At 40.3% G+C, this 26788-nt stretch overlaps 3 long non-coding RNA genes across 7 annotated transcripts; all 3 read right to left on the bottom strand.

The window, feature by feature from the left end:
* Positions 1–3811: 3811 nt before the first annotated feature.
* On the bottom strand, positions 3812–6130 carry LOC124276662. Of its 2 annotated transcripts, none has more exons than XR_006898609.1 (3): positions 6117–6130; positions 4800–4876; positions 3812–4494 (listed from the first exon to the last, which is right to left on the bottom strand). It is a non-coding gene; the product is annotated as an uncharacterized LOC124276662 (long non-coding RNA). The 2 variants fall into 2 exon arrangements; XR_006898608.1 differs by lacking the exon at positions 6117–6130 and adding an exon at positions 5207–5284.
* A 4693-nt stretch (positions 6131–10823) lies between these two features.
* LOC124276661 lies at positions 10824–12513 on the bottom strand. The gene is made up of 4 exons (XR_006898606.1): positions 12202–12513; positions 11857–11889; positions 11152–11241; positions 10824–10911 (listed from the first exon to the last, which is right to left on the bottom strand). It is a non-coding gene; the product is annotated as an uncharacterized LOC124276661 (long non-coding RNA).
* Positions 12514–18257: 5744 nt separating this feature from the next.
* On the bottom strand, positions 18258–25165 carry LOC124276664. Of its 4 annotated transcripts, none has more exons than XR_006898613.1 (4): positions 25118–25165; positions 23250–23372; positions 21853–22046; positions 18258–18452 (listed from the first exon to the last, which is right to left on the bottom strand). It is a non-coding gene; the product is annotated as an uncharacterized LOC124276664 (long non-coding RNA). The 4 variants fall into 4 exon arrangements; XR_006898612.1 differs by lacking the exon at positions 25118–25165 and adding an exon at positions 24905–24968; XR_006898611.1 differs by lacking the exon at positions 25118–25165 and adding an exon at positions 24784–24810.
* Between the last annotated feature and the right edge of the window lie 1623 nt (positions 25166–26788).

Here is a 26788-nt window from a genome sequence, read left to right as displayed (position 1 = left end):
CACGCGGTTTCGACGCTCCGAGTAGATGGTAAATTGTACTTTGCAACTGAAAAACAACATTTACAAACGCGTTGAAGTCCCTCCGGTGGAGCCCTAGGTGATATAGTAGATACCTCAAGAGCGGTAGTCAACACTAAGTACACCCTAGTCACCACCGGTAATGATAATTGGATAATATACCCATCGTTCGGGGCAAACTGTTCGACTTAGACGATGTTGAGAGCACTACAGTCGCCCGAAACAAGCCATATATGCTCGTCTTCACCGAAGATGACAAGTGGGTGTTGATACCAGATAAAGACGACTGGTTTCTCAATATTAGGCTCGGCTCCCCTACGTGTTCACGGATAACAAAGACAACCACCTAAACAAAGTCGTTAACAACGGAACCCTGCTTTCGTGGCTTACGTCCCGACTCAGAGACGAAGCGTGAGTCATCAGCCCAGTCGCCAGTATGGCAGCCCACATGCTATCGAGTAAAGCGGGCATGCAAAACGTGACATTGCAGTTGGTGTCTGAATTTGAAGGCGTGGTCAGGATACTAGAGAGTCTACCGGCGAACTCAACACTGATCATCAAAGTCTACCTAGGGGAACCATCGGGAATGATGTCGAGATCGTGAAGGGATCAAACTTGGGTGGGTGAAACGACACCAGTATCACGCTTGCACAGTTTACGCGCGGGTGGGTGTCGGCTCCAACACCAGTCTGCAGGGTGTCACCGTGATCGTGGAAAACACTATATCACTAACCAAGATCTTCCTACCTGACAACATACACTTCATGGGGGTAAAGTTAACCCCTGACCTATTATCAGAAAACCAGTTGGAAATTATATCGTAATAGTATTATAGCAATGACCAGTCATTGTCCCAACACTACGCTTAACGACCTAGGGGACACGGAGGGATTCGATCAGCCTGGTGAGGAAGGTGGCTCATACATCCTACACTTGAAAGACAACGTGTATAGGCGGGCAGCAATGGCCGATCATCTACCCAAACTCACACTCGGAGGCCTAGAGGGATTCGACCAGCCTGGTGAGGAAGACACCTTATACATCCTACACTTCAAAGACAACGTGTATAGGCGGGTGTCGTTATCAGATTTTAAAGAGCCTGAATGGTTACTCAACTTAACCCTCACTGCACCTTATATCACCTTGAGACAAGATGGTACTGTCTCCGAGCTTAAGAACAATGGCATAATTATAGGATCGTTCGTTCCGGAACCCAAAGGCCTACTTGTACATGGAGTGCTATATCCAGAAGGTAATATATATATCGCACCAATACCAGACCACTCGGGTAACATGTTAACTTCCAGGGAGAAGGTAAAGACAGAGATCAAATTACTTGATCACCAAGAGGTCTTTAGAAATGTCGCGGAAAACTACACATTCATCATAGACGTCTATCTCGGAGATAACCCGCCGCCTGGGGACCCGTATATTTACATTATGGCTGATATGGTCATAAACTGGGAAGCCAGGTGTAATAACAAACGTTGCCGTATTACTAAGGTATCAGGAAACAGACCTGTAGCAAGCCTTGATGGAGTTCGTCTCCTTAATGGAAGTAGAGTTAAGACCCCGTTTTTTTACGTGCACATTAATCTAAGTTATATCAGCTTTAAGTACATTAGCCGAAGGTTAACTGATACTCAATTAAAATATCTTTTGTAATATATATTATAAGATGGGGCTGTACCCAGTCATAGAGGAAGTAGCGAAGACCCTGGAAACCGTAGACGGGTTCCGCTTGAGACAGTTATGTGATGTAAAACGCCAACTAGAGCAAGACCGCGACACGCGGAAAGCACTATGTAAAAAGTACCATAGAGCTTTCAATATCGTGGACGGGGCTGACACTGCCCTTATGGCAACCAGCATGGGGCTAGGAGCGGCAGGTGTTGGGTTGTTAGCTACCATCGTGGCTACCCCCCGTAGTGCTAGGTATCGAAATAACAGCTGGGGTGGCAGGGGTGTTAGGGTTGGTGCTTAAGTTTGCATCCCGCAGACTGCATCGTAAGGCATTGAAACACGATGAGATCAGGGTTCTGGCTGAAGCAAAGCTTAACACAGTAAGTGAGCGTATTTCCACGGCACTTACTGACAGTAAGATCTCAGAGGAGGAGTTTAGTTCAATCCTCTCTGAACTCACAAAATATAACAAAATGAAACAAGATATTCGGTCCAAGTCTCGTAAGTCTACTATCAGCGAGGACGAGAAAAAAAAGTACATAGAACAAGGGGTGAAAAAAAGCCCGGCAAGCCTTTATTACAAACACCAAGGAGATCATAGGCGATTCACATTAAACTGTTTCATCGAGGTAAACATGGCATAGTGACATAGCGGCCAGCCCAGTATTGGATGGGGCAATACCCGTTACTCCAGCCATGCCCCCGGTAGCGCGGCTAGGAGGTCCCCCAACTTTTGTAGTAGGGGTAATGGTAGCAAGAGCTAAGGGTCCGACCAAAGCCTTACTTGTGAAATAAGGCTTTGCAGAGGCTTAGGTTGAAAGTGATCCAGAACCGCTATCGACCCAAACTTTTTCATAGTAGGGGAAATGGTAGCAAGAGCTAAGGGCCCGACAAAAGCCTTATTTGGTAAATAAGGCTTTGCAGAGGCTTTTGATGAAAGTGATCCAGAACCCCCATTGTATATACTACTCATTATGTCACAGAACATTAATGGCGTCGTAATAGTTGTAAGAACCTAGGTTTAGTGTACACTGAAATTAGCGTTAAACAAATAACGTTAGCACTGACCTGATTACGTGCACAACATGAGTGCTTCAGTTTTCGTTCACGTAAACAACCAATTTTCATCAGTGAAAACGCCTCGGGGATGCTATGGCAACGGATCGTTTTCGAGAGGATTTGAAACATAAGTAACTTTTATCGAAGTAACGACTCGTTGATAGTGCGTTCAACAAAATACCTCCACCCATTCACACGATAAATAAGCACACAACTTCCGGTTTATAATTTTTACATATTTAGATACCGTTCACAATTACTGGGGTGAGGGTTGTTGATGATTTTTTTGGAGATGCATGTACAATGTGAATTACCTGCCCACAAAGTATGTACAAAGTAAGTGACAACCCCCCCCTTTCCATATGTCATCTACAAAATCAGTTAAACTCACCCCATAATTTTTAAGCATAACTTATCTTTATTACGTACAATTCTGCCGATACACACACATAACCACCCCCCACCTCTCTTCAGTACATGTGTACAAAATTGGTGACCCCCCTTTAAAATCATGTCACTCACTCACTCACACACACACACACACACACACACACACACACACACACTGCTGCCTTTTCTCAAAACAAACAACCAGTACCTAAATGATAGATTGCATTTTGAAAACACAAGCATATTATTTGGAATTGTGTTTCAGGTGTTGTCAAATACTGTAACTAGCCATGAGTTAAATACTGAAATATATAAAAACATTCAACCAGTACTGGAGGTCTGAACTATCTCATGCCAGAATCAAAGGGTATGAGGTTCATCCTCCTTTAAGATGGGAGCCTTTTAGATTTGAATACAAGTTTTTCATGTTTGTTATTCCAGCATGTGTGAAGGGTTTGTAAACTATATCACGGCTCATCACAATCATAAAGGGCTCACAGTGTCAGTGAACAAAGTGTGCGTTTGAAATATTGAAACAAGGAATAATGTAGCTTCTGAATGTTAGTCTAAATGGTACAATTGAGATTCTATAATATTTTTTTCATGTGTGGATTACTTTCATGGGTCAATAAGCATAAGCCCAAATTTAACAAATTCTGGGTTGTCATTTCAGTTTTTATTGTTGAACATATTATATTCTGCAGCTGCATGTATGGACATTCATAAATGTGATTAACACTTACACCAGATGCATGTTGATGTTTTCCACACTGACAATCATACTGCCAATATTGCTGTACAGATAATTTAGGTGACATGCATATGGACTCAAAATAGTAGAACAACAATCCTATTGCAGTACAGATAATTTAGGTGACATGCATATGGACTCACAATAGAAGAACAACAGTCCTATTGCTGTACAGATAATTTAGGTGACATGCATATGGACTCACAATAGAAGAACAACAGTCCTATTGCAGTACAGATAATTTAGGTGACATGCATATGGACTCACAATAGAAGAACAACAGTCCTGTGGAAATCACAATTGCTGGAGCACTCAACATAATAAGTTTGTACTGGAAGCACAGCATGTTTGTCCCTTTTTGTGGATATACAGGTACTTTCATATTTGTCCTCTGCCCAGTCTGGACAGAAAATGTTTGCCTAAATATTCATGTCATCAAAATCATTGTGACTGTTTCCTCCCCAACGACCTCACTGATATTACATTCAACATCACAAGTATCCACCAGCATTAAGTGGGTCAGCTGATACAGTCCAGGGAAACAATTGGTCATACAGCATCTGATTTTCTCTGTTGCCTCAGACATGTTCATCCTGGAAAACATCAGTGGAGGATTACTATCAAAACTGATACAGGGTAATATTTCCTTATGACTGCCAGTTATGAGATAATGTATCATTATGAGATTTAAGTTACTGTTGTGGAGAAAGACATGTCATATAAGGAGCATATTTCTTGGGATAAGTCAAAGGTGGAAAACATTTTACTTAAAAAATGTTTAACCTATGGAGAAGCATAATTTAAATATGCTGACAATTTGTTTTCTATAGGAAGAAATGTCTGATACAAAGAAGTGTCTTCAACAAGTACACCAGACATTATTCAGACAAATTCATACCAAAAGGAAACCCACATTAACCTGTATCATGTGTATTCTGGATTCACCTGGGCCTCATCTTTGTGGACAGCAGGCACCTGTAGGGAGATGCATTAAAGGGGAAACGTCATTTGTGTAGTAGCATTCTTGGTAAACTTTAAGTCAACAATGAAGGGAGCAAAGGTGTCATAGTCAAACATAAACAACTTTGATGATGGTAGCTTGCTGTTTAAAAGCAAGAAGCAAATGAAAGTTAACCCACAGGTTCACATGAAAATTTACTTGTTAAGTGTGAATCACCTTAGAATATTGAACATTATAAATTGAGGTCTGTTCCAATTTACTCGCCTACTCTACCTACCTGTCATCTGGAGATATAAACATGTGTGAACATACTCCATACAAGTACATTACTCAGTGTAACTCACACTGTATTTTAGATGCATGACCAGGTGCTGTCATATTGATGTGCTGTATGAGAGAAGACATGACCAGGTACTGTCGTGTTGATGTGCTATATGAGAGAAGACATGACCAGGTGCTGTCATATTGATGTGCTGTATGAGAGAAGACATGACCAGGTGCTGTATGAGAGAGAGAAGACATGACCAGGTGCTGTCATGTTGATGTGCTGTATGAGAGAAGACATGACCAGGTGCTGTCATGTTGATGTGCTGTATGAGAGAAGACATGAGGAGAAGACATGACATGACCAGGTGCTGTCATGTTGATGTGACTGTATGAGAGAGAAGACATGACCAGGTGCTGTCATGTTGATGTGCTGTATGAGAGAAGACATGACCAGGTGCTGTCATATTGATGTGCTGTATGAGAGAAGACATGACCAGGTGCTGTCATATTGATGTGCTGTATGAGAGAAGAAGACCAGGTGACCAGGTGCTGTCATGTTGATGTGCCAGGTGTATGAGAGAGAGACATGACCAGGTGCTGTCATGTTGATGTGCTGTATGAGAGAAGACATGACCAGGTGCTGTCATATTGATGTGCTGTATGAGAGAAGACCAGGTGCTGCCACCAGGTGCTGTCATGTTGATGTGCTGTATGAGAGAAGACATGACCAGGTGCTGTCATGTTGATGTGCTGTATGAGATGAGAGACATGACCAGGTGCTGTCATATTGATGTGCTGTATGAGAGAAGACAAGCAGGTAGAATCAACATGAGCCATATCAAGTGATGTATGATTTGCTAAAATGACCAACTGAAATATAGTTGAAAATAAATGTAATAGATCAACCTGAAATTAGAATCCAATAACTGTGTTCAAGTACGGTGGAAAATTAAGAATCAATGTTACCAATGAATAAAGCCTAACTACTACAGAACTACAGAACAAGAAAATAAACAGTGTCATTCTAATGATTTTACTGATGATGACGCCTAGGGGTGCACCCTTTGTAAAGCGAAAAGATTGTGTACTGTAAGTTTTGATGATTACAACAGTGGGAGGTCTCTAATGTTTCGTGTGAAACGTTTTGTACAGTGTGTGTCCCTCTTAGAGCGATATCTTCTTTTTCCCTGAATCGATTCAAAATCCTGCTCGTAATTTCCGTTGTCATGCGTGTTAACTAGATTTGGCAAGTAGAATAAGAGTCAAACAAACGTTTGCTTCAAACTTAAAAAGTTACAAAATGTAACTATTACCATAATCGATCACAGTAATGAAATCGCTTTGTCAGAAGTGGAAATGGCCCACAATACTGAAAGTGAGACCCGGGAGAGATGACCACTACCTCATCTTGCTTTGATTCGTCGCTACTTCGAACGACAGTCAACCATCATTTCAGCAAGTTATGACCTCTCGGACACGTCGAACCACCTCTATTGCAGCTTCACGAGGCAACATCAGTACGTCTAAGGCATCGTAATTGCTGCGCATTTGATATCGACCGTTCAACAAACTTGAACACCATCATTATACCGGAAGTACCTACCTAGAGTTCCATGCGGCAAGCCAGCATAGTATCTCTGCCACAGGCTAGAAAAATGTGACGATTCGTCACATCTGCACCGTCCGTTCAATATAATGTACAGATTTATTTTACTCTTTTATTTTGACGAGTCTACACATCTAACTAAACATCTTTAATAGAATGGTTAAGTTTCACTGAGAAAATATCCAAAAACATGTAACACTATTTCGATTTGCGTAGCGATCCTTTGTTTACGTAGGTTGTACGGCTCCACGTGCTGTCATCGGAGCTGATGGAGAGCAAACGATGCAGCCAGTTTGATATCTAAATATGTACTGTCATAGACCTTACTGTCGCAGTTGTGGAAGAATATATATGTAACAATGTAAAACAATATGAAGAGAATGCCGAAAAGCTTTCGTGAGTCCAGTCTCTTCTTATAATGAATATGCGCGTTTGATTACAAACAAGAGAAAAGTCCGGTCACGTGATATGCAAATTAGCCTGTGGCAGTGATCTATCTCTCTAGCCATCTATTGGCGAAGGGGTAACGGGAGATAACTGAGGAATGTTCCCCCATTCCAACTGGTTCCACCAGTTAAGGTGCCCTGAACAATCACGAAAGGAGTTCTTTGGTGTGCTGTTATTCAACCCCAAATCATCACGGAACCATCACCAAACCGATTCCCTCGCCAAGACACAGGTCTGTGCATAACGTTCTCCCACGTGTCTATAGGCACGTTGACATCCATCACTATGGGAAATGTAAAACCTGGACTCGTCTGTGAAAACAACAATTTTCCACCAAAACAAGGGTCTGCGGACATGATTTCGGCACCCCATTCGGCGAGCTTGTCGATGACATTGTGTCAGGATAGACCGTATGGCGGGACGTCGTTGTCTGATCCCGTGGCGTTGTTACACGTGGACGTCCAGAAAATGGCCGATCGATGACGTCATTTGTGTTCTGGTAGCATCTCACCAGTGCTGACATGGTGTTCCGGTGGCAGTGGAAATGTGCAGCGACTTGTCGTTGAGACATTTCCTCATGGACCATCCCAATGGCCTCATGACGTTGTGCAGACGTGAGCCTTGGCATGCTATGCGTTTCAATAGCCAATTAATTTTTTGAACGATCGCAAGGGTAGGAGTTGAGCTTTCCAAAGTGACAGTATTGTGTGGCATTCATTTGCTTTGTTGCTCTTTCTCGGAATGCACGTGCAACAACGTATTGCGTCTCAAGGACGAACCCACTGACGTCACGGAACGTGGCACGTGCATGCATGTTGGATACATGTCACTAATCTCTGAGTTAGTATACGTACAAGGGTGGTCCACCTTACCACGTGGGTCGGAGTAGAATTATCATAATTAAACAATAGGTATTTATACATCCCCGTGATGTTTCAGGTTTAGATCGGTGACTGTATAAGTTGCGCAGAGTAAAACTCAGTGAGAGGGGTTCAGGGTAAGAATCAGTCAGGCCTGTCGTAAGAGGCGGTGTGTGTATCACGTGGTCCTGGGCATGAAACGTTACTCCCAATATTGACCATTGGTTTGTCGGGTAGTATTATTTACCTTCTGCTTTTATAAAAGTTAAATAATGCTGACAAACTAAAGATAAAATTATAGCTTTCTTTTAAACGACAGTTCCCGACTGTCAGAGACCACCATTAGTTGAATCATCCAGCACGGTCTCATTAAACTGGGTTTCATCAAACTGAGAATCTATAGCTACTGTGTGGTTCGGCGATAAAGGCCAAACAACGGAAGATAGAACTTAGTTTTTTCTCTATAGTCACTCTGACAAAGATAGCTACAGCATATGTCTGGAAATATTGCATTACGTATAATGTCCTCTTTAACAACAAGCGATCCATACAGATAAACACCATGTGCCTGAGTGACTAGCTAACTGTTCTTGCCAAGAAAAGGCCACGTTCATTGCGACACCATGCACACGCAAGTTGCAGGAAAACAGTTTTTCTGTATGTGTTTTAACAAGGCAAACATACATATAGTCTGTTTATACATGGAATTGCGGGGCGTTGGTCAAACAATAGCACTGGGTGCCATTCCACTAACCGATCTTACCTAAGATCAATCTTAGCAAGTTTTTACAATCGTCTTAGCTAAAGGTTACACCCGTTCCACTAACCGATCGTAGCCGGTCCCGATCTTACTGTCATAGAATAAACCATTTCAGTAAGTTTTGTAAAACTTCATTATATTCAAACAACATAACTGTTTCAATATATATCCAAAGTGCACCAAAATTCTATCCTCTTTGCCTGTTTATTGTATTCAGCAAACATTCGGTGTAGCCCCTCTTATCATAGACCCCCTTCCGGGCAGGACCCTTAATTCTCAATGCTATCAATCGATGTCAATTAACACCTCCCTACGTCGGCAGATCTTACGTATGTACATGTGCATGGGTCAGTGACCTTGCACAACGTGGCGTAATTGCCCCATGTATAAAACCTGACTGACATGGTCACTCGGGAGTGGACAAAAAATTAAAGCTATACAGGGAAATTCCAAAACAATTATACAACCAAACCTTCCGAACCTCCCCATAAACAAAGAAAAAGCTAACACTGTTGCTGCCCAAGTTTTGGAAACTTGCAGCTCCACCAACTACCCAGCACATTTCCAAAACATCATCAAAAACCATCCACCCTACTCACCAGAACCACCCCATACACACCTACCCATAAACAAAAACATAAATATTCATGAACTTAAGGCAGCCCTCCAACATAAAAAAACAGCCTCAGCCCCTTGTCCAGACAACATCACATACACCATACTCAACAAACTTCCACCAAACATGCTAAACTTAACACTCACACTATTTAACCAGATCTGGACCACAGGAAACATACTATCTTCTGGGAAAACAGCTAAGGTGGTGCCAATCCTAAAGCCAGAGAAACCCATCAACTCCCCAGATTCATTTCGGCCTATTTCACTCACCTCACACTAATGTAAATCACTTGAGTCTATAGTAAATAATAGACTAAAGCACCAAATTCTTACCCATAACTTAATCAAACAGGACCAGAGTGGCTTCACTCCAAACTGACAAACATTAGACTATATCTTACATTTGGAACATGATATAAAGGTAGCACAAGCACAAAAACAATACACACTGGCCATTTTTATTGACTTTAGCAAAGCTTTCGACATGGTTTGGCACAACTGCCTCATCCAAAAACTACCGAAAAATGCCATACACGGGCGCATTCTAAATTTCATTCATGCATTCCTTAATAATAGACAAATAATCGTCAAATCTCACAACACCATCTCGGACCCTTTTCCACTAGAAAATGGAACCCCACAGGGGAGCATAATATCTAACATTATTCAACTTTATGATAAACGACATTTTCCCGGACAAGTGGCCAGAAATTTCTACTGCTAAATTCGCTGATGACATTTCTTTTGGGATTTCATCCACTTCAGGAAACCAAGCCACAATCAAAACTCAAAGAATGCTAAATCATGTCTGGGCCCAAAAATGGGGGTTCCATATTAATGTCAAAAAAACCGTGGGCATATTATTCAAAAATCAAAGAATGCAGAATTATACACCCAAACTACACCTTAATAACCAGAAATCAAGTTCGAAAAGAGGCAAAATTCTAGGGGTAACTTTTGACCTAACACATGACATGGACACCCCCATATATTAATTTGGTCAACTCCTGTCAAAAGATCTAAATCTTGGGGCATGAGAGCCATCAGTGGTACTCAATTAAAAGACAAACAAACACTTATAAACATATACAAACTCCTTATACAGTCGGGATTGACTACGCCGTTCCTGGTCCTCCACTTCTCCCATCTAATTTACAAAAACTAAATTCATTCAAGAGAAAGCCCTTTAAGCTAGCCCTAGGCACTAGGACTAGCACCTCCCACAACACTCTCTTCTCTCCTACTCTTACAGGCATCCCTAATCCTAACACGAATAAATCAAACTGCACTCAATTTCTGGGCTAGGGTCCAACACAAACCAATATACAAACTTATCTCAACTAAATATACCACCACTAAAAACTCCACCATCAAAAAATTCAAAAACAAACAAAGCACAACCATACTCACTCACCACAACAGTCTGCTACACTCACAACACCTTAACAACATCCAGCACACACCTCCCATAACAAGCTACACTCACAACACCTTAACAACATCCAGCAAACACCTCCCATAACATGCTACACTTCACAACACACTTAACAACATCCAGTGCACACCTCCCATAACAAGCTACAAATCACACATCTTAACAATCTGCTACATTCCACAGCACCTGAATAATCGGCTACACTCTACAACAACTACGTGAAGAATCTACTACACTCCACAACACCTTAACAACATCCAGGCACACACCTCCCGTAACAAGTTTATCTACAACACCTTAACAACATCCAGCACACACCTCCTATAACAAGCTACACTCACAACACCTTAACAACATCCAGCACACACCTCCCATAACAAGCTACACTTCACAACACTCTTAACAACATCCAGCACACACCTCCTATAACAAGCTACATCACAACACCTTAAATAACATCCAGCACACACCTCCTATAACAAGCTACACTTACAACACTCTTAACAACATCCAGCACACACTTCCCCTATAACAAGCTACAGCACTTCACAACACTTTAACAACATCCAGCACACACTTCCTATAACAAGCTACATTCACAACACTCTAACAAATATCCAGCACACACTCTCCTATAACAAGCTACACTTCACAACACTCTTTTAACAAATATCCAGCACACACCTCCTATAACAAGCTACAGCATCACAACACTTTTAATAACATCCAGCACACACCTCCCATAATGCTAAGCACTTCACAACACCTTAACAAATATCCAGCACACACCTCCTATAACAAGCTACACTCACAACACCTTAACAAGCATCCAGTACACACTCCTCCTATAAGCTAAGCACTCACAACACCTTAACAACATCCAGCACACACCTCCATAACTTACACTTCATAAATAATTTTTTAACAACATCTCAGCACACACTTATAACAAGCATCCACACACACTTAACCCAGTACACACCTCCCATAACAAGCTACACTTCACAACACCTTAACAACATCCAGCACACACTCTCCCATAAACAAGCTACACTTCACAACACCTTAACAACATCCAGCACACACCTCCTATAACAAGCTACATTCACAACACCTTAACAACATCCAGCACACACCTCCCCATAACAAGCTACACTCTACAACACCTTAACAACATCCAGCACACACCTCCTATAACAAGCTACACTCTCACAACACCTTAAACAAATATCCAGCACACACTTCCCATAACAAGCTACACTCACAACACCTTTTAACAACATCCAGCACACACCTCCCATAACAAGCTACACTCACAACACCTTAACAACATCCAGCACACACACTCCCATAACAAGCTACACTCACAACACCTTAACAACATCCAGCACACACCTCCCATAACAAGCTACACTCACAACACCTTAACAACATCCAGCACACACTCCCATAATAAGCTACACTCACAACACCTTAACAACATCCAGCACACACCTCCCATAACAAGCTACACTCACAACAACACCTTAACAACATCCAGCACACACCTCCCATAACAAGCTACACTTCACAACACCTTAACAAATATCCAGCACACACCTCCCATAACAAGCTACACTCCACAACACCTAAATAACATCCAGCACACACCTCCCATAACAAGCTTCAATTCATCTCACAACACTCTTTAACAACATCTCAAGGCACTGATTGCCCATAACAAAATTTCACCCACATTATAGCTCTGCAAGAAACAATATTATCCCCCAAAATGCCCTCAAATTACCAGGCTACAATTTTATTCGAAAGACAGACCGACCAACTAACTGTATCAGCCCCTGACGGGGGGACTGAGGATTTTCATTACGAAGATAGAATTAAACTATAACATGTGCAGAATTCACTTGTACAGATCTCGAAGTCCTGGCAATATCAGCTTCTTGAATAACAAAGAAGACTAAACCATCGGTAATGTTTATAGAGACTAAATTCAAAATTACCACCCAAGATTTGGACATTCACAGCAAAATTTATAAGTCTAAACCATTATCACATGGAGACTTTATTACGCACCACCACTGGCTGGGGCGCAAGATACTGGAATATAAATGGCACCGCCTTACCGACTATTTTAACGCACAACCTTAACTCACTAAACGACAGTAACCAACAACAACACCGCCCATCACAATCACCCACTGAACTGAAAGATTCAACATTAAAAGCAGCAAGAATTGGAACAGAATTCTCCAGCTTTTAATATAAATGAAATGGAGCCACCACAGCCATTTTTCCAACTGGAACATAAAACACTTTCAACAGACAGACAGACAGACAGATTTATTTCTGTAGTTCTAGGCCAAAGGCCCATAATACAAAATGCAGACACATTGGTACATCGCATTATACGTAGCTTGAGTGTAGTAGATACCATGTATATAATGGATGAAACATTGTGATGTATCAGATTTCCTTTTACTTACTTTATGTGACAAAGGGAGACGTCAAGAAATTAATGTATTATGATTATGTTGGAATGCATTATGTTAGATTACACCTTTTAATATCAGATTTACTTATTACTCTCTTTATAAGGCTGAGGGAAGCATACAAGGCAATTTAATGTATTTATGTGTGTATAAAAACTTAGCACGAAGAAATAAATCTCAAGACAATGGTTAATATGGATTAGCCTGACAAAATTATCAAGACTAAGTAACAGGTGTTAAAATGAAGAAGGCATTCTTATGCAAAAACATATACATGTGTCTCTCATATGTCCAACATATTGATACAAGTGATTACAGGCAAAGAGGTAACATCGTGTTGTAAATGCTTAACTATTGGTACTGTGAATAAAATAAACAAAACATTTTAATATCAGATTTACTTTGTTGCTTTCTTTCTATGACAGAAGAAACGTATGAGGGCAAGTTAATGTGTTTATGTTATTACAAGAGGAGTTAGCATTCTAAAATTTAAAAGTGTATATGTCTAATATCTTCATATCTCTCATGTACTAAGATACTGATACAGAAATGCAAATTCCTGAAAGTAGTAGTATCATATTGTACATGGTATTAATACTGTCACTATAATGAGTTACAGATTGTAATATCAGGTCAATGTTTCTTACTTTCTTTATATGACGGAGGAAACGTCCAAGACAAGATAAAGAGTGTGTGTTGTTACAAGAGATTATCCCAATAAAGGTATCAAAACTGCGATTAGCAAGTGTATGCATGAAGGAAGGCATTCTTGTCTAATATCTTCATATCTCTCACATATTAAAGAGAACATGAAATTCATCCTCCACTCAATGTAAGCCTTTAGTACAACAATAAGCACAAATCCTGTCAGCATAATTGATGTTTTTGTGCCTACCTAACTCAACCGCTAAACGGAAATTATTACACCTAATTTGGGAAATGACATGCTTGTAAGAATATTGGATATCTACGCTCAAATTATCTTTCTACATTCAGCAATGACTTTAATTTACTATACACATTACACTTTGATGAATTGGATATTAAAGAATGCCAGTCTTGACATAGACTGTCATACAACCTTTGTTTGAAAGTAAACATAAATATATTTACATTACCTACATGTTGGGATAACCATACAATACCAAAACCAAACTGATACAGAATGTTTTTAACAGATGTGGCCCAAGTATTTCTACCAGCTTTATCCAATAACATAAGCATTTGATAACACTGATATGGCAACCTGTGAGTATTTAACTGAAGCAATCTACACCAATATTTGACACAACTAGACATGTACTGATATTGTAGGGGAACTCTCCCACATTCACCCAGCACTATAACATTGCTGGTATATTTACTAACTTTCAAAACCTTTTACAGAAGTATAGTTGCAAACTTTCTATCTGTCTACAGTATGATGTGCCCCAGAACTCTGCTCCATAAGAAAGGATAGGACAAATAGCTGCATCAAAAATTTTGAATATATCTAAACTTGAAATTGCTCCAAATTTATTTTGATAGTTATACAAAGACATACAAGCTTTTGTGCTTGAGCAGAAAGACAGCACTGAGCCTTTGTCCATGAGAGAGATGGTGTAAACACAACACCTAAGTATCTATATACATTTACTACTTCTATTTATCCTGCCCTTAAAAAACCATTTCTCATAGTGGCGTAGAGGACCACGTTTACAAAAAAACATAATTTTTGTTTTACTCAAATTTATACTCATGCCTGTATCATTACAAAATTGCTCAAGCACATTTATCTTTCTCTGCAACTGTACAGCTGTGTCAGATAAACACGACACATCATCTGCAAACAGGAGGGCTGCAACACTGGGGAATTCATTTGTAATAAAGATACCATTACCACCATTGCAATCAAACATTTGAGATAACGATTTATATAGATTACAAAAAGCAACGGACTCAAAATACAGCCCTGACGGGTACCGATATTACACTTGAAATGTCTGGATAGGCCCTGATCTGTCCTAACACAAGCAGATAGAGTTGAATACATAGAGACAATTAAATTAAGAAATGTCCCTTTGATTCCCATGTTGATTAGACTTTTAAGTAATACTTCATGGTCAACACTATCAAAGGCTTTTTTTAAAGTCTACAAATATACAGTACACTCTACCACCCTGTTTTGATAAATAGTTTTGTATCATCGCTTGTAAACAGAATATCTGGTCCACCGTTGAGTAGTTTGGCAGAAAACCGGCCTGGGTTTCAGACAAGACAGAGTTTATATCACACCAGCGTTGAAGTCTACTTTTAAGAATAGCACAAAGCACTTTACAGAATGAGTCAATAAGAGATATTCCTCTATAGTTATCCGTCACATGGATACTGTTAGATTTGTGAATGGGACAGATTATACTAGTGCCCCACTGTTTGGGGAATGTTCCATTGTTCAACAAAGAGTTGAATATTCTAAGTAATTTTTAGTTGCTTTAAGTAATTCACTTTGCAAGCCATCTGGTCAGGGTGACTTATTGAGTTGAAGATGCTTTAGCCCCAAGAGTACTTCCTCCTCTGAGAAGGGTCTGTTTATACAACTGTCAGAGACCACTTCTGTATTTTGGTCAACAAAATATAATGTTGAATAATCAAGAGTAGCAGTTTGCATGAAGAGCAGGTGCTCAAAGTGGTCACACCAATCATCCTGACTAATGTTTGTACATAGTGAGTTGGTTTTTTTCTAGAATTAACCAGTAACATTTTTTGTTGATTAAAGTATTCTTGTCTATTCCTTCTGTAGAGAGATTTAAACTCTTTACGTACCAATGGCTGTTTATAAATATCAAAACTATTTCCCAAAGTTCTATGCAGCCTCAGTGCTGCATATTTTCTTCCTTTAGCACACTCTAAGTCTTTGTTCCACCACGGTGGTTGCAAGTCTCCAGCTGGGTTAATTAAAGATTGTTTAGGTTTATGAATTTTCCTCAAGTCACAGGCAGCAGTCTGATACATGTTTATTAATATTGAGACACAGTTCATTACATTTTCTTCTGATTGTCTATATAACTGATCATAATCAGAGTGAAAGACATCCTGAAATTTATTTAAAAATGGCTGCACAGAGTTGCTGTTCCACACATATTTTATCCATGGATCGCATTTAGTGTGCATAGATTTCTTGTTGCTACAACTATTTCGGTGTCTTGGACATTGAACATTACAAAAGATTTCCAAGGTGCAAGGAAGAGGAAAATGACAAGAGTCATCTCTATCAAGTATTTTAAAGTCAGTGAAATATTGAAATAAATCAGAAGATGCTAGGATATAATCGACGACGCTTGTACCGTTATATGTAGAACATGTAAAGTTACCATCAGCATCTTCGAATAATCTACCATTAAGTGAGTGAATTCCAAAAGTACAACAAAGATTTGCTAGTTTGATACCGTAAGAGTTATAACACTTATCTCTATTTTTCTATAAATATTAAATACATCCTCTGGATAGTCAACACAGTCATCCTGGCTGTGAGTTAGATCACCGTTAGGGATAAAATAAAGAAAGTCGCTCATTCTGGCATTAAAAATCGCCTGCAAGAATTATATAGGTATCATGATAGCTGTCTTTTATAGATTCAAGATATTGACCAAGGCGAGTAAACCCATCAGTCTCCATTGTATCATAAATAGGTGAGTTTTGAGGACATATATATAAAAACATCAGAATTAGATCTTTCCCAATAGTGCTATATGAGGTTTTCAGTTGTAGAACTACACAGTCCTGGAAATCACCAAAGATACGATTCAAATTGCCATGTTGCACAAGACCATCTTTGATAAACACAGTCACACCGCCACTGTATCGGCCGGATTTATGCTGTTCAGGGCGAACACTGTTCTAAGTATAGTAGCCACATAGATAATCGGAAAAGTCTTTTGCGTCACGACCGAAAGATTCACATAATCCGATAATCTCAAATCGTTCACATAGTTGCTTGAGATCAGAATAACTAGATCTTACATGTTTATTTAGTCCTCCGACGTTCCAGCTGAGAATGTTGGAATTGTACAGGCCCTGGCCAGAACATCACATGTTTTCATTGAGACTAAGGCTTAGAGTGCTCTCCCTTGGCTGTGATGTAAACAAACTCGTTGGATCAGCTGATCGAGGATGCAGATTGTCCTGTTTGGAGAGGTCACTCACACATACAACTTTGTCATTTTTACGGTCATACATGTATGTTTTCCCATCAACTAGTAGTTTGTTTTGGCGTATCCTTGGTGTTTTCCCCTGGTTTCTGGCCTCGGTAAAGAGAGTGGATAGTGCACGGCGGTCCTCTCGGACTCTTTTCGTAAGGTCTTCAGAAACTTTAAACTTTTGGTTGTCCTTAAGCTTTTCCTGTGCTGTCCGAATTATATGATTTCTGTCTGCTGTCACGACAAAGTGAACAATAATTGGTGAGTCTTTCTTGCGCAGTGAGATACAGTGCGCCTCGATATAATGAGTTCGTTGATATGTTCTATCATTAGGGTATCGTTCATGAAAATTCTAACCTTCTTTTCAGAAATGTCCCAAGTTTCATTGGCATCCCCATCAATGCCGTGGAACACAAGATTATTCCGCCGTGAACGTGATTCCATGTCTTCGTTTTGTCACCCATGTCCTGTAGCTGTTGTTGTAAACGTCTGTTTTCAGTTTTCAAGTTGTCCAGCTCGTTTTCCACGTGCATCGCCATCTTGTTAGCTTTTTCATCGCTATGCTGCGTGGTGCGTTCATTTAAACCACTTAAATCACTTTTTAGTTCCATTAATACTCTCATGAGGTCTTCATTTTGTGAACTTTTCCATGGTGGTTGCACCTTCTAGCAATGTTGTTTGTCGAGTAACTCGAGGTTGACTTGTCGGGCCCCGGCCCCGGTCAGTTTCAACATCGCCACACGCGGGTCAGCAATGTCAGTAGCAGCAACAGGAGACGCATAGTCCTTGAAACGTTTCTTCCAGGAGTTGGAAACCATTTACGGACCTGTTGCATTTATTTGGTTGAGTGAAAGTTCCAATTTTTGCACGATAGGACACTAAATCGATCCCCATTCTCGGAGAGGGTTGCGTGCATTCCAACTTTTTCCAACCCTGCACAAAAAAAACAGTCCCTTGGTGGAGCACAGAAATCATTAAAGCCAGAAAGGCAAGAAAAAGGGCCCTAAATCAATCCAAGAGGGGCCGTTCGAAATTACATTTGGCAAAACAACTAAGAAATAAAACGAAGAAATTAATCCAGGCAGCAAAAAAATGACCATTGGAAACAATTTTGTTCTACCCTTAAGCTCACAAGTCGAAACTCCAGAACCATGTGGAAAAATTTTAAAGCCATTAAGGGCATTTTAAAAACCTATTTATCCAAACCTCCCGGACCTAGCCACAAATAAAGACAGAGCTAATGCATTTGCTGCCCACCTCTCGGCCGTCAGTAGCTCCACCAACTACACACCTTCTTTCCAAAATACCATGAATAAGCATCCCCCCCCTACACCCCACAACCACCAAACACAGATCTACCTATAAACAAAGTAATAAATATACACGAACTTCAGTCTGCACTCAGAAACAAACAGACAGCCTCAGCCCCAGGTCCAGATACCATTACATACACTATACTCAACAAATTAACACCTAACATGCCTCACCCACCTCCATAAACTACTAAAGTCAATACACTTACCCTCTTTAATCATATCTGGACCACAGGTACTATCCCAAATACATGGAAAACAGACAGTTCTCAAACTAGGGAAACCTAGAAATGAGCCTGCTTCTTATCGCCCTATCTCCCTCACCTCTCATCTATGTAAAACTCTAGAAAGCATTATTTACAACAGGCTCAAACACCTTATATATACAAAAAAATCTAATTAAGGAGGACCAGAGCGGCTTTACTCCAAACAGGCAAACTTTAGACCATATTTTACATTTGGAACAAGACATCAAGGTAGCCCATGCACAAAAACAATACACTATGGCCATTTTCATTGACTTCAGTAAAGCATTTGATATGGTTTGGCACAACGGCCTCATACAAAAACTCACGGCATTCACGGCAGAATTCTAAATTTCATCCACTCTTTCCTTAATAATAGACAGATAATCCTCAAATATCACAACACCCTTTTGGACCCCCATCCCCTAGAAAATAGGACACCCAGGGCAGCATATTATCACCAACACTTTTCAACTTCATGATCAACGACATATTCCCAGATAAATGGCCTGAAATTTCCAAAGCCAAATTTGCCGACGATATTTCTTTCTGGACTTCCTCCACTTCTGTCAAACAAGTTTCTACAAAATGCCAAAAATGCTAAACCATATTCAAAATTGGGCCCAACAGTGGGGGTTCCTCATAAATGTCAAAAAAACCGTGGTCATACTCTTCAAAACTCAACGAATGCAAAATTATACACCCAAACTGCACCTAAATGACCAAAAAATTGAATTAAAAAAGGAACCAAATTCTTAGGAGTAACTTTCGACCAACATATGACATGGACACCCCACATTCATAACCTGGTCAATTCTTGTCAAAAAGATCTCAACTTAATGAGAGCCATTAGCGGCACAAACTGGGGCGCGGACAAACACACACTTATTAACATATACAAAACGCTTATACTGCCTATGCCGCCCCGATTCTCCACGCCCTCTCCCCCTGTAACTTTCAAAAATAAACTCCATCCAATATAAAGCCCTAAGATTAGCCCTAGGCACGAGGACTGGTACCTCCATAAACACATTACTTCTACTCTCATTCACACAAAGAATCAACATAACCCACTATTTAAACTCGTCACACATAAATACAGCAATATAAAGAAATCAACACTTAAGAAATTCAAATTAAATCCCTTAAGAGCTCCATGCCTCACCCACCTCCATAAACTACTACAGTCACAACAGCTAAACGACATACAACATACACCTCCCATTACAAGCTACATTCTCGACATACCCCCACCCACCACAGACACCACCCTAGACAACATTCTCCAGCAGTTACCAAAAAACACCAACAAACCCACCATAACAAACATCACAAACAACTATATTAACAATAACTACCCTACACACACCCATATATATATACAGACACTTCAATCAACCCAAACAAAACAACTGGTATAGACATACATGTCCAACAAAACCCCCCATTACAACCAACCTGCACTATACAAACCACACCTCAATACATACAGCAGAACTAACAGCTATCCTCACTGCACTGCACCTAATACCTGGCCTCAGACCATAATTATTTTCCTTCTTTGCTATCTACAGTGACATGCCAGTGCACCATAATTAATATCGGTCGTAGGCTGTTCTCCTGTTGCATGCTGACCAACCTGCCACTTGTCACTTAATCGGAAAAATATGAGTCTGGATCGACCATGTCAATGTTGCTGTATCCACTGTAAACAATGGTCACCGGAAGTTACGAGCCGAAACACTCTAGACAGCCTTGAACTTGGGGTCAAATCAAGGAAGGCTGGTGTCAATACCATGAGTAGATTGAGGACCAAAAGATTTTTGCAATAAAGTACAATGTCTTACCTTTCATTTAAGCTATCACAAGTCACCCTGAAAACATTAGCACAAACAGAACAGCCCATTTAAACAAGGCACTATATTCTCATATTTTACTTCCGGGTCATGGTAAAAGTTAAGGGGGGTAACTATGGTCTGAGGCCTATCAGGACACCAAAACGTCTGCAAATTTAATAAAACTTCATCAATACTAAGCCCAGACACTATGTAAGGCTCACAGAAAATTTGAAAGCCCTAACTCATACACAACTTGACTTATACTCCTTTTACACTATGCTGTATCTCTGGCATTTGAGTGTTAATTTTGGGCATGAAACACAATTCTAATTTGTCTATAACTCCATAACCAGGTGGAAATTGACAAAACATCAAGTGTTCCTCTTTTGTTATTGCATGTGCTATCAAAGGACACTGGTTTCAGTCCATTAAAGCATTTTTTCATTTTTTTTTTCTATTTTTATATACATACATGCATTTTATACTAAAATAATTCCATTAAAGTTCATATTTTTCAACAAAAATGAAAATTGAAACTGTTAAATTTTTATTCATTAGAAAACCCTATCTTTCCTCGTTAAATTGATTGGCTGCTCAAGCAGCTGTGTACAGCCAATCGAGTGCAGCTAGTCACCAAGCGTGACCACTCTCACCTGACACCTGACCAATACCCGACAAAGTGTCAGTAGGTGTGTATGGCTCAACTGCGATTTACACCAGTGGCACAAGACGTGTATGTCTTGAGTTTCCAACACATTTTCTAATACATACACCTGCTTGTCAGTGCCAGTGACAACACACAGAGATGGGGTATACAGGGTACATGTTGTGCTCAGAGCTCATTAGTTCTGTTCGACACAATCACGATGAAAGGCGACCGCAAGAGAATCAAGTCACAGTTCAGCAAAGGCCATACTCCCTGGAACAAAGGTCTCACCCTTGAATCGGAAGAGTCTGAAAGTGCCTCTCCACCCCAGATACCCAGGACAGTCACTAGGTTGAGTCCAGAAGACTTCTCCCTGGTCACCAAGTCAAGGCTGGATGGAACTGGGCTGTCGTCAACACCTGATTGTGATGGCATCTCTACTTCAGTGAGGCTGCTGCGTCCCCACTTCAACCAGCAAGCATGACCTGAAACAAGAGTCAAGCAAAGATGACTTGGAGGGTATGCGACTAGTCGACAATGAAAAGGTGGCGAAGCATGGAACACAGCTCTGCGACTGCATCGGTCAACATCCAGTGACTGTGACGACCCTCAGCTGCAGATAGCCAAGGAGAGAAAAATGGGGAGCTTGCTGGAAAATAACACTGAAATGTGTCACATGTGACTTTGTAGCACCTGAAATGAAGTTATACAAAGAAATCGAGACGGGTAAACCTGGGCCAAACCCAGCAACACCCAACGTCGGACTTGCCTTGGGTCTACAGGACACACCTACAGGAAATACGAGAGCGAGGTTACTGATGGCCAACATGGACATTCCACCCCCATGCAGGAGCAGTATGCAGAGGACCTCCAACAAGGTGGCTAAGGCTGAAACTGAACTTAACACTAAGGATATGGCAGAAAAGGTGGAGTTAGTGAAGGAAGTTAATCGAAGAGGGTACTGAGCCATGTGAGATGAACATTGCTATGGATGGCCGATACAACTCGACAACAATAGCAAGCAGGAAGAAGCCAGGGCAGAATGCATCACAAGCAATCGCATCGCCTCAAAACTGTTACTGACAAGAAGTTCATCATCGGTGCGTCATTCCAGAATAAGCTCGCTGGATTGGTGCCTGGCTGAAAGGAAAAGGCATGGATGTGAAATGTCCCGGGGGCACCCAGACTGTACTGCTAACATGTCGGCCTTCACTCCATTCTCTGAGTTCAAAATGGGAGAGAACATTGGTAATCAGCTCGCACCACAGGGTGTACTCATAAAGTATGCCACAACCGATGGGGATTCCAAGTCTGCAGATGGAGTAGACAAAGCTCTGAAAGTGTTGGACCCAATGTGGAAGGTGCAAAGGCTAGCTGACCCCACCCACTTGGCTCAAGGACAGTTCCCACAATGGTGGGTGAGATCTAAGGGCCTGACAAAAGCTTTATTTGTGAAATAAAGATTTACAGAGGCTTTTGTTGGACTTGGTCTCGGACCGCTATTGTATCTACTACTTACAGAGCTGATTTTAACCCAGATAATATTGTTCCCCGGCACTACTTGTACACATAAAATGGAAGAATAGAAGGTGCTAAGCCAGGATGTCAAAGCACGGTGCAGCCTGATACTAAAAGAACTCATGAAAAGATCCTGCAGGTGACATGAAAACACTTCGTGAGTATCTTACCAAGAGTGCTTCGAAGCAACCCCTCAAGTGCTACAGCGGCGACTGCTCCAGATGTGCCCGGTACTCAGCTGTGTGTCGAGGAGGTGTAACAAACAGCTGGTGGCAGCGCTCCATGTTCCTCGGCTGCAACAGTACCACTCATTTCAATATGAAATGACAATGATAAACACTTGCTTAATGAAATTCTCAAAATGAAGTTAAGTGTAGAAGTAGTGGAACAAATGAAACTGTACACAGACACACAGAAATGTGAAGCTGCCAATCGATCACTGAGTATTTCTTTGCCAAAGAATGTAAACTTTTCAAGGAATCATGATTGGGAGGGCTTCTTCCACACTAAACAGGCTCAACAATGGCACTGGGACATCAGCAATCGACAAGTGCGACCATTCTGGGGTGAAACTTTCAAGCCGAGCTGTGCGGTCACTTGAACAAATGGACAAGGAGGCTACCTATCACAAAGACTGTCAGAAAAGCCCCAGTGTTGTGAAAAGGAAACTTACACAGCATGTAAGCAAGATCTGTGAACATTTGAAGTCTAAACAGACTGACAAGCAGAGTGGGGACTACAGAAAGGGACAGTTAGACCCTGTACCGTGTTTCAGCTAAAAACATGAACATTCTTATTCAAAATATTGAAAATGTGCAGTGATGCTGCAGAACTGTATATACTTATTACTTGCTAAAGACAGATACTGTGTAACTTTTAAGTTTAAATACATCATAATGTCTCTAAAGCTATGTGTTGTGAATAGGTGCCATGTCACAAACCAACTGTGACTGTGGTGAAAATCAGGAAATATGAATACAATTTTACTATATTATATGATATAGTATTTTTCATATGCTTTTGCCTTTGTTTTTCTGTTCTCCTATAACTTCAATGCCAAAAGGCAATCTGGGAAAGGTGCATGGCCTTTACACACACACACCCCTGTTTACACAGGCCACTCTGTCTGCATTTATGCTGTGTCGCTCAGCAGACAGGTGTTCGACATAGGTGCATTTACTGTTGTGGCACAAATGGCTGATGTCGTAATCACTCTATGTCGAAGTTTTCCGTGTGTACTATGAAACTCAGCCTGTGAGCATGAGTAGTACGCCACTGGTAGGCTATGGGGCAAAAATACCTCAATACCCCATACCCACTGTGTTGGCCTCCAGTCCACATATGACATATGCCATTTCCTCACTGAGGACTGAATTATTCACAAACTTGGCTCTATATCTTTTGAAAAGGCTTGAATATTAGCCATTTTAGGTATCACATGCATCTAAAAGGCACGTGCAGCGTAGTGATACATACATTCACCATAATGGAACCAATCTGACTAATTATGATGCGTCCGCTCACCACACTAAAATAATATGCAATCAGAAATTGAAATAAATTCATAAAAATGTAAAAAAAAATATTGTCAGTTGAAAACAAATGTATACATATTTCAAATGTTCCTGTCAGTAAATATGCAAAGTTTCAAGTGAATATTTTGAAAAATAAAGAGACATATAGCAAATTAAACACTTGCACTACCTTCACCATATCAGGCCTCAGACCACACTATTTTCCCTTCTTTGCTATCTACAGTGACATGCCAGTGCACCATAATTAATATCGGTCGTAGGTAATGTTCTCCTGTTGCATGCTGACCAACCTGCCACTTGTCATTTAATCGGAAAAAATATGAGCCTGGATCGACCATGTCAATTTTGCTGTATCCACTGTAAACAATGGTCACCGGAAGTTACGAGCCGAAATGACACTCTAGACAGCCTTGAACTTGGGGTCAAATCAAGGAAGGCTGGTGTCAATACCATGAGTAGATTGTGGACCAAAAAGAATTTTGCAATAAAGTACAATGTCTTACCTTTCATTTAAGCTATCACAAGTCAAACCCTGAAAACATTAGCACAAACAGAACAGCCCATTTAAACAAGGCACTATATTCTCATAGTACTTCCACTCTGGTAAAGTTAAGGGGGTAACTATGGTCTGAGGCCACCTACCTCCCAATACTAAGCCCACAAACTAATTTCCTAATTCTCTCCGACTCTACTAAACTCCGTTAGATAAAACAAATACATAACAAGTCCATCCAAATCTCACCCTGATCTCATTCATAATTTGTACTACAATCCAAACAGACTCACCTTAAACGAGCAAATAAAAACATAACTTTCACCTGGCATTTGACCAGGCCCATTCACCTATATTCTCATATTTTACCTGGATATACCAGGCCATTCACCTGGATACCACGCCATTCAAATACATAATGGACACTCCAGGCCATTCAAACATACTTATAGGAAACGACACAGCAGATACAAAACAGCCACAACACACAAAAATCACCAAATATAAACTTTCATACATCCAAAACAGAAACTAAACAACTCATTAAATCAAATATACTACATACTGACTTTCAACACAACATAAACAACAACAAATCAACATGGGTTACTTCCATAATAAAATCACCCTTAAGGAAAATCCTACATTCTCAAACATTAAAAAAATATTGGCACGGCCTATAAACAGACTTATCACAGGCATCACAAACCTCAACCATACACTTTACAAACAAAAATAGACATGCAGATGGACTATGCACACACTGTAATAACCTTTGAAGAAGACATAAATCACATACCATACACTGCCTAGCTATGCTCAATGATTTTTCCAAACATGTGATTTTATTACTTTAAAATGGCTTTATCTCATATGAACCTTTAAGAAAGAAAAACCATATTTTTTATTGATTTTTAGTGTCCATATATCTCATGCGAAAAAAATCCTACAAAAATGGCAACTGTCTAGACCCCAAGAAAACAAACAAAACAGAAAAAGTGACAACCGTACATAAAATATTTACTTTTGGTGGAAAAAATGAAATCTTTAAATCACAAATGTGTCCTTATCAATGCTGATTGGTGGGAACAGAAGTTAAGGTCAAGGGTGTTCAATGTGATTTTATAAATGGAAAAATAGTGGAGAACAAATAGCCGGGAAATGGATGAAATTCTCCCAAAACATGCATTAATGTCTTTACACTCAGTGTGTCAAACCACAAATTCAAAGGTGAAGTGTTAAAAAGGAACTAAGTCCGAAGATATGTTTTTTATTGAATAGTTGCATATACATACAGTGAGAGTACAAGTTTCTTGTCTTGTGTAATATGTTGCAGTCATCAGTGATTATCATTATGATACCGTTGGTGTCTTAGTTTAGTCTAGCCCTACTTCTGATGATACATCTTTGATTCAGGGAATGTATAAACGATTTTGATGATCATTTATTCAGTGAAAAATATGTAATATCCCACCAGCATGTAATACCTTGTCTTCGTCAGTCTGTCTGTCTGTCCTGTCCGTCCGTCTGTAATTCATTTCCGTTTCCGAGCAGGAACCTGAAAACCGTTCATTATTTCCTTTCTGAAACTTTGCATGCACTGTGGACATACCAAACTTGTGCCTTTTGGATATTTTCTCAGAATACTAAAATTTCAATTTAATGGCTAGACTTGATTCCA

Source organism: Haliotis rubra, unplaced genomic scaffold (assembly GCF_003918875.1).
Source record: "Haliotis rubra isolate DU_JTF1 unplaced genomic scaffold, ASM391887v1 Scf2107, whole genome shotgun sequence".
In the NCBI taxonomy this organism is placed as follows: Eukaryota; Metazoa; Mollusca; class Gastropoda; order Lepetellida; family Haliotidae; genus Haliotis; species Haliotis rubra.
The sequence above is the reverse complement of the archived record's forward strand: the minus strand, read 5'-3'. Positions and strand labels throughout refer to the sequence as shown.